Here is a 13,317-nt window from a genome sequence, read left to right as displayed (position 1 = left end):
GCCCCTCCAGTGGAAATTTTTTAAAATTTAAGTGTAACTTAAAATGTGGATTTTAAAAATATGAAATAACTTATTGCGATGAATGCAAAATGACATGAAAGATTTTTTTAAATCTCTGTTACAGAGAGTATGGTTAGTAGACTTTGGTGGAAGTGAAACAGATGAGAAGTCTAAATCTTAGTTGATCTGTGTAAGTGAAAGAGTTCTAGTCAAGTGAATAAAAGTCTAACTTGAATAATAAAAAGTCATGGACTGTCAGTCAATTCTCAGACTTGACCCAGTATACAGACTCAGAACACCTTGAATGAAAAACCCTGCTACATTGCCGAAAATTTATGCTGGTAATTTTCCCCCCTGTCTTCCTAAAGGAACACACAGCCTTTACTAGGGAGACCATACTTTGAGGAAAAGGAAAAAATCAGACCGTGGACACTGGCTTTGAACTAACACTAATTCCAGGAGACCCAAAACCTCACTGGTCTACCAGTCAGGGTAGAGGCTTAAGGAGATCTGTGATCAATGTTAAGGTCCATCTCACAGCAGACCCAGCACGTGCCTGAATCCATCCTGTGGTTTCCCCCCAGTTCTGGAATGGATAATTGAAACAGACATACTCAGCACTGTCTCTCTGGCTGCTGAGTGAGGAAAGGACAAGTGGAAACTACCAAAACTACCTCTACTTAAAAATAAATAATAGACCAAAAGAAATACTGCATTCCTGGAGGGACTGCAGAGATTAGTGCCACTACTAAGAACATAAAAATGCAGGGGTGATGAATTCCCAGCATATCCCCATTCAACTTGCCTATTTAGCCTCTGCAGACAAGAGAAATTTTGGAGAATGACGATGGGTTAAGCTGGTGGTGACTCCAGCTGCAGCTGTTTTACCAGATGTGTTTTCATTACCTGAACAAATTAACAAATTAACACATTTCCTTGGTACCTGCCATGTGAGTACTGATCTGTTAATTTTTCCCCTCCATCCCTGTTAATAAAGACAACCAGAACCAATTGTTTTCACTTGGCAAAAACAAGTAAATAACTTCAGTATCCTACCTCAGGGGTACATCAGCTCCCCAGCCCTATAATTTAGTTTCCATGTATAATAATTTAGTTCACAGGGATCTTAATTCTCTTTCCCTTCCACAAGATGTCATATTGGTCAATTACATTGATGACATTATGCCATTGGACCTTGCGAGCAAGAAATGACAACTATTCTATAGATTTACTGATAAGACATCTGGATGTCAGGGTTGGGAAACAAATCTAACAAAAACTTAAGAGGCCTTCTATTACCTCAGTGAAACTTTTAGAGATCCAGTGGTGTGGGGCATGTCATGATATCCCTTCTAAGTTGCTGCATCTGGCTCCTCCAACAACTAAAAAAGAGGCCCAAAGCCTAGTGGACCTCTGGATTTTGGAGGCAACCTCTTTCTCACTGGGGTATGTTACTTCCCATTTACCAAGTGATGTGAAAAGCTGCTAGTTTTGAGTAGGGCCCAGAACAAAAGAAGGCTCTGTGACTCTGCAACAGGTCCAGACTGCTAGGCAAGCACTTTGCCTCTTGGGCAATAAGGCCCAGTAAGTCCAAGAGTGTTGGGGCGCCTGGGTAGCTCAGTGGGTTAAGCCTCTCCTTTTGGCTCAGGTCATGATCCCAGGGTCCTGGGATTGAGCCCTGCATCATGCTCTCTGCTCAGCAGGGAGCCTGCTTCCTCCCCTCTCTCTGCCTGCCTCTCTGCCTGCTTGTGATCTCTCTCTCTGTCGAACAAATAAATATGTTTTTTTAAATCCAAGGGTGTTTGAAATACCAGACGCTGGTAATGATGTTGTCTGGGGCCTTTGGCAGGACCCTACAGATGGGTCACAGTGCAGGCCCTTAGGATTTTGAACCAAAGCCATGCCATTCTCTGTAGTTAACTACTCTCCTTTTGAGAAACAGGTTTTAGCCTGCTACTGAGACTTAGAGACTAAACACTAAACCATGGGCCACCAAGTTACCATCATAAACTGGGTGTAATCTGACCCAGCTATTAAGCTGGGTGTGCAGAGCAGCACTCTCATAAAATGGGAGGGATGTTTAAATGATTGGGCCAAGTATGCTCTGAAGGCACAAGTAATCCTACTGGTCAGAGTTTTAAGCAGTGCACCTGGGTTTTTATTGTTTTGTTTTCCTGCTTGGAAGAAGAAATGGTCAGATGTGTGATTCACAGACTGTGGCCAATGGTTTGGCTGGGTGGTCAGGAGCTTGGAAGGAACATGATTGGAAAATTCATGTGAAGGAAGTCTGGAAAAGAGGTATAGACCTCTCTGCATGGGTAAAAGTGAAGCTCTTTGTGTCCCATGTTAAATGCTCAGCAGAAGAGGATTTTAATAAAGTGGATAGGATGACCCAGTCTGTGGACACCATTTGGTTCTTTCCTCAGCCACCCTATCACCACCAGTGGGTTCTTGAACAAAGTGGCCATGGTGGCAGTGATGGCCATTACCCATGGGTTCAGCAACACGAGTGTCCACTCATTAAGGCCAACCTGGTTATAGCCACTGCTGGAATGCCCAATCCACCAGCAACAGAGACCAACACTGAGTCCCCGATATGGCACCATTCTCTGGTGGCAGGTTGATAACATTGGACTGCTTACATCATGGAAGAGGCAATATTTTTTTCTTTCTAAATAGAACAGACACTCTGGATACAGATTTGCCTATACCGTACATAATGCTTCTGTCAAAACTACCATCAGTGGACTTACAGAATACCTTATGATAGTGGTATCATGGTATTCTAAATAGCATTGCTTCTGATCAAGGAACTCATCACAGTAATTGAAGTACATTAGTGGGCCCATCTTCATGGAATTCACTAGTCTTCCCAAGTTCCCCACCATTCTGAAGAAGCTGGTTGACACAATGGAATGATGTTTTAAAGACTCAGTCACAATGCCAGCTAGATGGCAGTGTCTTGCAGGGGTGGGGGATGGTTCTACAGAAGGCTCTTTATGCTCTGATATCAGCATCCAGTATCTGGTGCTGTTTTTCCCATAGTCAGGATTCATAAGGCCAGGAATCATGGGGTAAAAATGGGAATGACACCACTCACTATTACCCCTGGTGACCCAATAGCAAAATTTTTGCTTCCCCTCCCCACAACCTATGCTCTGCTGCACAGAGGTCTTAGTTCCAAAGGGAGGAATGCTTCTACCAGGAGATAAAATGATTCCATTTAACTGTAAATTAAGACTGCTACCCAACCACTTTGGGTTTCTCATCCCTCTGAATCAAAAGGCAAAGAAGGGATTAAGGGTGCTGGCTGTGGTGATTCATCTTAACTACCAAGGGGAGGTTGGACTGCTACTCCACAAGGGTGATAAGGAGGAGTATGTCTAGAGTATAGGAGATCCTTTGGGGCTTCTCTTACTATTACCCTGCCCTATGATTAAGGTGAATGGCAAACTACAAACTATAAAGGCAGGCTTATTCATGGGCTACATACCCAAGAATGAATTTTGGGTCACCCCACCAAATAAAGAACCATGACCAATTGAGGAGCTTGCTAAGGGCAAAGGGAATATGGAATGGGTGATGGAAGAAGGTGGTTATAAATGCCTACCACAACCATGGGACCAGTTTCAGAAATTAGACTATAATTGTCATGAGTGTTTATTTTGTTGTGTGTATGTATGTATATAAATCTTTATTCCTTTTTTATACCATTATCATGTAATATAAGATGTATTGACCTTATAGTATATAAGTATTACTAACTTTACATCATAATACTTAAGTTGTGGGATATAAGGGAGAAAAGTAAACATTATGCAAGACTTTGCACCCTCTTCTGGGAAAGGATTTGTGTATTTTTTGGTTGTATGCAAGATAGTTGTATTATGTTAGGTGGAAGTATGTCCTTGTTACTGTTTTTTTTTTTTTTCAGATATTAAGTATTGTTTAGGGAGATGCATATAGGTGCCAAGTTGGCAAGGGGTGGACTTATGAAGCCTAATTTTATGCAACTTGGCTGGGCCACGATGCCCAAATATTTGGTCAAATATCATTCTAGATGTTTCTGTGAAGGTGTTTATTAGATGAGATTAACATTTAATTTAAATTAAAGCAGATTACCCTCCAGAATGTGGGTAGGCCTCATCCAATCAGTTGAAGGCCTTGATAGATGAAAGACTTCCCTCTCCCAGAGCAGAAAGGAACTCTGCCAGGAGACAGCTTTTGAACTCAAACCTCAACTGTTCCCTGAGTATTTAACTTACTCACCTGAGCTACAGATTTTGGAATTAACAGGCTTCCACAATCTCATGAGCTAAGCCAATTCCTTAAAATCTCTTTCTTAACTCAATACATAGACACACACATATATCCTGTTGTTTCTGTTTCTCTGGAGAACTCTATACACTATTATAAGGACATGTATTGTCTAATTTAATTCTCATGAGAACCCTGTGAGGGAAGTATTACCATTCTCAGTACACTGCTTAGGCAAGTGAGGCATCAAGGCTGAATAAGTTGTGAAATGTCAACAATATTATTATTGTTCCTGACAGATGAAACTAGAAGTTGAGTTCCAAAGTCCTCAATCTTTATTTAACTACTGGATTCTACTATTTTCCAACCTTCTGCTGTATTTCACTAAGCCATTCCTAATGAGTATATCTCTTTGACAAATTGAGGCCAATATCATGATGATTATTGTGTGGTCTATCATATCTTATTTAACACATTGTTTATTCTGAAACTTTTTTTTAACCAATTATTAACAAGAATTATTTTTTAAATTATTTAATTGAGAGGGAGTATGCACACACAATGCGGGGGGAGGGGTGGAGTGCAAGGGAAGAGAGAGAGAAATTGAAAAGCAGACTCCCCGCTGAATAGAGAGCCCAACTCAGGGCTTGATCCCAGGACACTGGGCTAATGACCTGAGCCAAAGGCGGACACTTAACCAGTTGAGGCACCCAGGTGCCCCTATCATCAGGAACTCTTCAGTGAACATCCTTGTAATATTTATTTTTAATTCTTCCTAAGTATCCTAGACGTAGGATTTCTATATAAGACATTAGACATGCCTACAGTATACAAGAAGTTGTGCCTATGTACTTGGATGAAACACAGATGAATAAGATATAATTGCTACCTTTATGTTGTTCATAATCCAGCAGGGGAAATAAAAGTAGGTCAAAGGTAGAGCATGACAAAGACCTCTGGAGAAGTACAATGATAAAACCACAGGAGTTCACAATAAAGAATTCTAACTATAGCAGCATGTCCAAATTATTGTGAATTCATAGGAACTCTGGAATGTGAACTTTCCCTAGTCAAGTTTATGCCCTAGAGTTTTATTTCTCTTGATGCTGGGTCCAAAGGGAAACTAATGGAGCAAGGTGATTCTCTCACTAGTTGAAGGCAGGGCATTTTGGGTAATATTTCAGAAGTGAAATAAATTCTTCCATCAAAAGACATAAAACAACTAGACCAGGGCTTGAGCCTCTTAGCTCTTCTCTAGGCAGAAAACCCCTATGTATGCTTGGAAATAAACTATTAGAAGGACATAAGAGAAATCATTCATAGCCAACTATATTTAGAATATGTTGAGCTATAAATCTAACCTAAAGACCCACAACAGGGCTTTTTTTTTGCCTATTTTTGAAGAACTTTCTTTTAATAAAATTTCTTTCTTTTTTTTTTTTTTTTTTTTAATTTGTCAGAGAGAGAGGGAGAGAGAGCAAGCACAGGCAGACAGAATGGCAGGCAGAGGCAGAGGGAGAAGCAGGCTCCCCGCCAAGCAAGGAGCCCGACGTGGGACTCGATCCCAGGACGCTGGGATCATGACCTGAGCCGAAGGCAGCTGCTTAACCAACTGAGCCACCCAGGTGTCCCTCTTTTAATAAAATTTCTTAAGACAATCTAAAATCAAGACATTCTTGGTTCCTAGAAAGAAAATAGGAAGTATACTTAAATTTATGGAAGTTATGGAAGTATACTTAAACAAAAAAATCAGTGTCATAGACTAGAAACCAATAATGTTAGCTTTTAGAGGTATAAATCCAGATATTTTTCTTTCTATTGCTGGTGTCTGACATTCTATCCATATGATATATAAGACCTTTTGGTAAATGGAATTGTTATACATGTTGCATAGTAACCTGCTTAAGCCACTGTCAGTATATTTTTGAATTTTTCTCTAATTTTTGGTTATTCCTCAATTTAATTTTTAGTGACCACTTAATACCTTATTGTGAGGAAGTTCTGGAATTTATTAAATTTGTATATTCTCGCAGGACTCAGAAAGCTTAACCATATCGGAGAAATTCCTTCTATATTCTGCCTAGTTCCTACATCTGGCCCACCTTCTCCATTCTTCCAGGGTCATATGGGGCTAGGGTTTGTGGAGTTGGAATGTTTTTGTCATTTGCAGTACTATCACTTCCAAAGATGTCCATCAAGTTCTCCAAGGTGAAGAATGAATCCCTGAGCCCTGTTCAGAAGGATATAACTACAAGGATGGGATGTTGGAGCCTGATTTTGTGGATTAAAATATTTTTGCTCATTATATCCTCCTTCAGTATGAATCTCTGGAGAGCCTTTGAAGAACTGATTTGGCATCTGTATAATTGGAAACAAACAACTGTATTTTGTATTTACTGAGGCTTCATTTTCTTGATATCTAAGGTGATTTGATCTTCCTCTGGATCTCCTATTTTCTTCTCTGACTGGCAGCACCTCAGCAGACCCAAGTCCCATTTCATTTCTTATGTAAAGTAGTTTATATCTCTAAGCCAGATGTGATTTCCTTATTAGAGGGAAGGAGACAGCCCTGAATGGTAGAGAAACCAATGAGTAAACAGGCTCCAGGAAGAGGGAAGCCATTGCAGTTAAAAGCCCAGATGATGTGAAGAGCTAGAACTTAAAGATGTTTGAGCAGCCTTCTTTAGCCTGAATACTCAAAGATACATCACCATCATCCCCAAGCAGAAGAGACCTCAGGAGAAAGTAAACTTTCCAACATCTTCATCTTGGACTTCAGCTTCCAGCACTGTGAGAAAATTAATTTTTGTTGTTTAAACCATCCAGTTGGTGGTATTTTGTTATGATAGCCCTAGCAAACTAATCTAGGAATATTAGCCCTTTATTTGTGATACATCCTGCTAATATTTTTTCCCAATTTGTAAGTTGTCTTTTGATTTTTGTAGTCATGATCTTTGGATATTTTCTCTTATTGCATCCGTTTTCTGAATCACAGTAAGAAAGTTCTTTCTTGGGGTGCCTGGGTGGCTCAATGGGTTAAAGCCTCTGCCTTCGACTCAGGTCATGATCCCAGGGTCCTGGGATAGGTCAAGGCAGGCTCTCTGCTTAGCAGGGAGCCTGCTTTCCCGCCCCCCCCCCCAACCTCTCTGCCTACTTTTGATCTCTGTCTGTCAAATAAATAAATAAAATCTTTAAAAAAAAAAAAAGTTCTTTCTTACATTGAGGTTAAAGAGGGATTCACCAATGCTTTCTTCTAAGACCTATATTATTTCATTTCTTATGTTTACATTCCTAATCTATTTAGGATTTTATTCTGGTGATATGATAATGTAAAGATATAATTCTATTTTTGTCCAAATGGCAAACCAGGAAACTTGTCCCAGCTATGTGCTTATATTTGAATTTTTTATATCACTGTAGATTTACATGCAGTTGTAAGAAATAATACAGAGATCCCACATAACCTTCATCAGGCTTCCCTCAATGGTTATTTCTTATAAAATTGTAATACAATATCATGACCAAGATATTGATGTTGAAACAGTACACAAAACTTGTATCTTTTGCCAGTTTCACATGCACTCATTTGTGTATCTATGTGTATATTTAGTTCTATGCATTTTTTTATTTGTGCAGAGTCATGTGAAAACCACTACCACCATGATTCAGAACAGTTCTATCCCAAGGATCTCTTTTGCTATGCTTGTATAGTCACAGCCACCTCCTCTCCACCCAGTTCCTAGCATCCTCTAACCTGCTCTCCATCTCTATAGTTTTGCATTTTAAGAATGTCATATAGGGGCACCTGGGTGGCTCAGCGGGTTAAAGCCTCTGCCTTCGGCTCAGGTCATGATCCCAGAGTCCTGGGATCGAGCCCCGCATCGGGCTCTCTGCTCCATGGGGAGCCTGCTTCCCCCTTCTCTCTCTGCCTGCCTCTCTGCCTACTTGTGATCTCTGTCTGTCAAATAAATAAATAAAATCTTTAAAAAAAAAAAAAAAGAATGTCATATAAATGGATTCATTTATACAACATTTATATAATTCACAAATTATAACTTTTATGAGATTGGTTTTCAGTTAGCATAATTCCCTTGAGATCACCCAAATTGTTTCAGTGGTTCGTTCCTTTTTATTGCCAGCGTTTTTCCATGGTAAAGATAAACCCCAGTTTGTTTAACCATTTACCTGTTAAAAGACATTTGGGTTATTTTCAGTTTTCAGTTATTTCAAATCAACTATGAACATTCACGTATAGGTGTTTGTGTAAACCTATGTTTTCATTTCTCTGGGAAAAATGGCCAAGATCACAGTTGGCTGGGTCTTATGGTAAGCTATGCACTTACTTTTACTGTGAAACTTCACTTATTTCAGTTTTGTTCATTCCCAGCTCTTTGGATAATATTATCCACAGGATAATCCACATTATCTATAGGACTTTGTGTTTGTGGCATCATTGGTCATAAGGGGAATGCAAATTAAATATTAATGTACCACTACACACCCATTAGAATGGCTAAAATTCAAAAGACTGACAATAATAATGCTAATCAGATAAGCCAACTGGAATTCTCATACCACAGCACATGGGAGCATAAAATGGAACATTCACTTTCAAACACTATTTTGCAGTATTTGTTAAATATAAACATTTACTTTCTAACCTAGCAATTCTATTTTTGGGTACATAACACAAACAACTGATTTCACATGCACGCCAAAGACTGACACAAGAATGTTCTTAGTAGCTTTACTCATCATATCCCAAAGTGGAAACTCAAATACTCCATCAACAAGAGAATGGATAAATAAATTATGATACATTCAGACAATATAATACTATACAATACTATGTTAAGTTACAAGCTACTGCTGCATACAGCATGGGTGCTGTTATGGATACGATGTTGGACAAAAGAGGCCAGACAGAAAAGTACATACTGCATGACTGCAGTTCTATAAAGTTCAATTATTATGAGAGAGCCCAAAATAATGGTGGGGGGGGGTGCCTGGGTGACTCAGTGGGTTAAGTCTCTGTCTTTGGCTCAGGTCATGATCTCAGGGTCCTGGTATCAAGCCCCACATTGGGCTCTCTGCTCAGTGGGGAGCCTCTTCCCCTTCTCTCTCTCTCTGCCTGCCTCTCTGACTACTTGTGATCTCTCTCTCTCTCTCTCTGTCAAATGAGTAAATTTAAAAAACAATCTTAAAAAAATAATGGTTAACTTAGAGGTATAGTGATTGGGAAGAGTCATGAAGGAGGCTTCTGGGATGTTGGAGTTTATCAAATAGTGGATGTAAGGTTTATAAAAGAAATCATTAAGCTATGGTTTTAAGATCTGTGTTCTACTTTGTTCAAAACTCTTACTTAAAATGAAGGAAAAGATATTATACACACTCAGTAAATGGTGGGTCTATGTTTTGAATCCACATTTCTCTAACTACAAAATCAGTTCATTGAATTCTGGTTTTTATCCCAGACGCCCAGATTTTATTACATTAAATGAAACCTCAGCATAGGTAATTAAACAAACACAATTTCCACTAAAGGTAGATTTAAAGGACTGATAATATCCTATATTAGTAGAATAGACACTCTTCATGGTATGTTGATGAAAATTTAAGCAGGGCATTTGATGAAGGTATATAAGTTGATTTTAACTTTGAAAGCCTCATTCTCAACAATGTTTAAGACTTTAAGATACACATGTTCACAAAAAGGAGTGTGCAATGAAATGCTATATGGGGAAAAGCTAGCAAGAAGTTAAATATCCTTCAATAGGGAAATGTCTGGATCGTATATCCAGACAATGTAGGCAAAATATTGTAACAGTTTGTAATTTGATGACATGTTAAAGTTGTTCACTATATTTTGCTAGATGAAGGTAGATTACAAAACAGTATTGTGGTGTGATTCTTTTTTAAAATAATAAATCCTATATGCCTATATCCATGTGTTAATTCAGAGAGAAACAGATGAAATGACTTGGAATAAAATGTTCAAAGAAGCTGTTTCTAAATGAGCTTTATTTTAAGTTTTTCTGTATTTTCTAAATTTCTGAATTAAGAATGTACTAACTTTACAGCCAGAAAAAATAATAGAGCTAATCCCTCCCTCTTTGAAAGCAGAAGAAATAATAGAAGGAGATATGTGTATGGAACACAGAGTAGAATTCTGTAGTGGGATGAATTCTGGCTTTAAGTGGTCTGAACTCTTTTCATAGTTATGAAGCCTTTCAGATTCTGCTACTTTAAAGGTAATCTTAAATTTTGAAACCTAAGATTTTTTTTTATTTAAATTCAGTTAGTATAATACAAAATCTAGGATTTTAATACACAATGGATTCCTCTTGCTGCTTGCCTCTCGATTACCTCAGCTCAGATCTCAAATTGCCAATCTCTTCACCAGCCATTGCTCCAGTAAGGAAATCACACCTGCCTTGGAAATTGATTAATACTAAGCCCTGCACGTAGGAGAAGAAATGTGACTTAGGCCTGATGTGGCTGCAGAAATTCAGACCATTCCTTTGATGAGCAGGCAGAAGAGGAAGTAATCTGAAGAACTGGGATGAAGACACTTTAGAAAACACAGCAGAGATGCCCATTTCTACCTCCAGGAATCTTAAATCAGTCCTTCAGAAAATTAGCTAAGTACCCTAACAAGTCACAGTGAAGGAAGTACGATGGCTCCAGAATGCAGATTTTGAATTGGAAAGGGGAAAAGAGATTTTGTAATCATGGAGACCAGTTAATTAGTTAAACAAATGTATATAGATCCTATATCACACCCTTGAACAAATTACTCTGAGTGGATTGAGTTATCTATACTCCTCTCAGCAGAAGTCAATACCCCATTCCTAAGTCAACAGACCCATGAAATGATAGGAACCCATGTCCTGTTAAGGTTCTGGAAGGGAATGTAAAGTTGGTGAAGACACGGGAGCTGGACAGTAAGAAGGAGTTGCTCAGCAAAGGTAGTAGTTAAATAAATTATAAAATATCCATGTAAAATAATACCAAGATAAACAAATGCAAAGTTGTAGAAAGTAACTAAGGATATAGAAAAATTTCAAGCTATAATACCAGTAGAGAAATCACTTTACAAAACAGGTTGACCAATACAATTATATCAATATGGAGTGATAGATTTTTAAAAAGTTAAACATCTGTTTCAGTTATCTATTGCTATGTAACCATCCCCAAAGTTTGTGGCTTAAAACAAAAAGCATTCATTAGCTCATTATTCTGGGGTTGGCAAACGGGTCTTGGCTTGGCTGAGCAGTTCTACTAATTCCACTCATCTTGAGAGCAGCCAGTGGCTTGGTGGGGGCTGAATGGTCTAATATGGTCTCAGTGAAATATCTGGCAATTGTTGCTGAATGTCAACCTGGGCTTCTGTCTCCAGGTGATCTTTTGTCTTTAATCAAGCTAGTCATAACCTTCTCTTTGAAGTGGTCTGAGGGCAGGAGGAGGAAAAGAGCAAAAGCTGCAAGACTTCCTAAGGCTTTGTCTTGAAAGTCTTAAAACGTCACTTCCACCACCTGCTGTTAGTCAAAGTATATCACAGGGTCTTGCCTAACAGTAACCTAACCATTTCAGGAGAAGAACAATTACTCCCTTTTCTGAAAAACAAAAAGAGAACAAGGGCCACAAAACCCCAACCTTGAGGTTGGTTTCAGATATGCCCAGCAATGTTTTCTTTTATTCAGGACTCTTCACTTAGAGAAGAGCACTGAAGGGGAAGGGGACAAAATTATCAAACACCAGACCTTGGAGCACAGACTATGGAAATTGGAAGATATTCTTCAACACCACATAGTCTCTTGCCATCTATCACACACAGAAGTAAAAGGGACATGGGGAGTACTGCTAATCCTTTTTAGTATCAAAGGAAAAAGCCAGGGTCACTGACATCCAGGGCTGAAACTTCCTCTAAGTTCACATCAAGTTTCCTGGGGAGAGAGCTTTGGGAAGATGTGGTTCTGAAACATGGACCTTGACCTCAACTCCCAAGGGTGATCCTCTGAGGAAGGAATCTTACTCCTAGGTTCTCCAGATATCTTCCTAGGACTTTGCCTAAGGGACTCTTCGAATTCTAAAATTCATTCCAAAAACAGGTTTGTGCTTTTTTGCTTGTATGTAACATTTATACTACCAGTCAAATATCTGACTCCCTTTTGGTGACCTTTTCTCTGCAACTGAGGTGCAGGACTCTAAAGCAGGAGGAAAAAAGGGAACGCAGGCATACACCCCTAAGAAAGGATAGAACCTAAAACTGACCCCTAGATGGGCAACATCATCTTCACCGATAACCCCACTGTGTTAAGCGCGAAGCTAGGCACTGGAGGTGGTGGTGCCCTGACAAGGCAGCTCAGGCCATGCGTCGGTGCAGCGCGACTCTAGTCAAACAGGCATTGCAGTCTTCACAAGCATAGATACACTCTCTGAGAAGTCTTCAACAGACCCCTTAGTCCCGTTTTTAAACCCAGAACTGAAGACATGAAGCTCTGTCATTACACAACCAAACTCGTACCGGTCAGAGAATTAAAAGCCTCTCCCGCCACACTAGGAAACAACTTATGATGGTCGGTCTCAAACCCCACAGTGTCATATGCCTCACATCACAGTCGACTGGTCACCCACAATGTCCTGCACCCGATTAGGGACACACACGCATGTCTACACCTGTCACGGCCACATCACCGCACATACTCGCACTTGGCTTCGTCACGGCCACAAACGCGTGTACAGAGGCTTGAGACCCGGGCTCCACACACCCCGTCAGCACTGTGGGGGCGATGGGCTTCCTCACCGTGACGACGGTTGCCACTCGGAGCGCGATGACTTTCAGGTAGTCGGGCGATAATCAAAGACGACCCCGGATCAAAGTTCTTTTCAAAAGCTGCAAAGGGGCTGTGGGAAATGTAGTTCAAGGTCGGAAAAGCCCGTATGTCGAGAAGGCGCGCACGCGCGCGCACCGGGGCTTCGTCTCAAAGACCGAGCCGCGGAGACACTTGGGAGGTACAGCCCGCGCGGGAGTACGCAAGCGCAGACAGCTGACCAGTG

General features: G+C 40.0%; 1 pseudogene; it reads left to right on the top strand.

The window, feature by feature from the left end:
- The first annotated feature begins 2,109 nt into the window (after positions 1-2,109).
- LOC125088546 (uncharacterized) lies at positions 2,110-13,117 on the top strand (annotated as a pseudogene).
- The last annotated feature ends 200 nt before the right edge of the window (positions 13,118-13,317 follow it).

Source organism: Lutra lutra, chromosome 17 (genome assembly GCF_902655055.1).
Source record: "Lutra lutra chromosome 17, mLutLut1.2, whole genome shotgun sequence".
NCBI lineage: Eukaryota > Metazoa > Chordata > Mammalia > Carnivora > Mustelidae > Lutra > Lutra lutra.
Note: the sequence above shows the minus strand (reverse complement) of the source record. Positions and strands in the feature narration are given on the sequence as shown.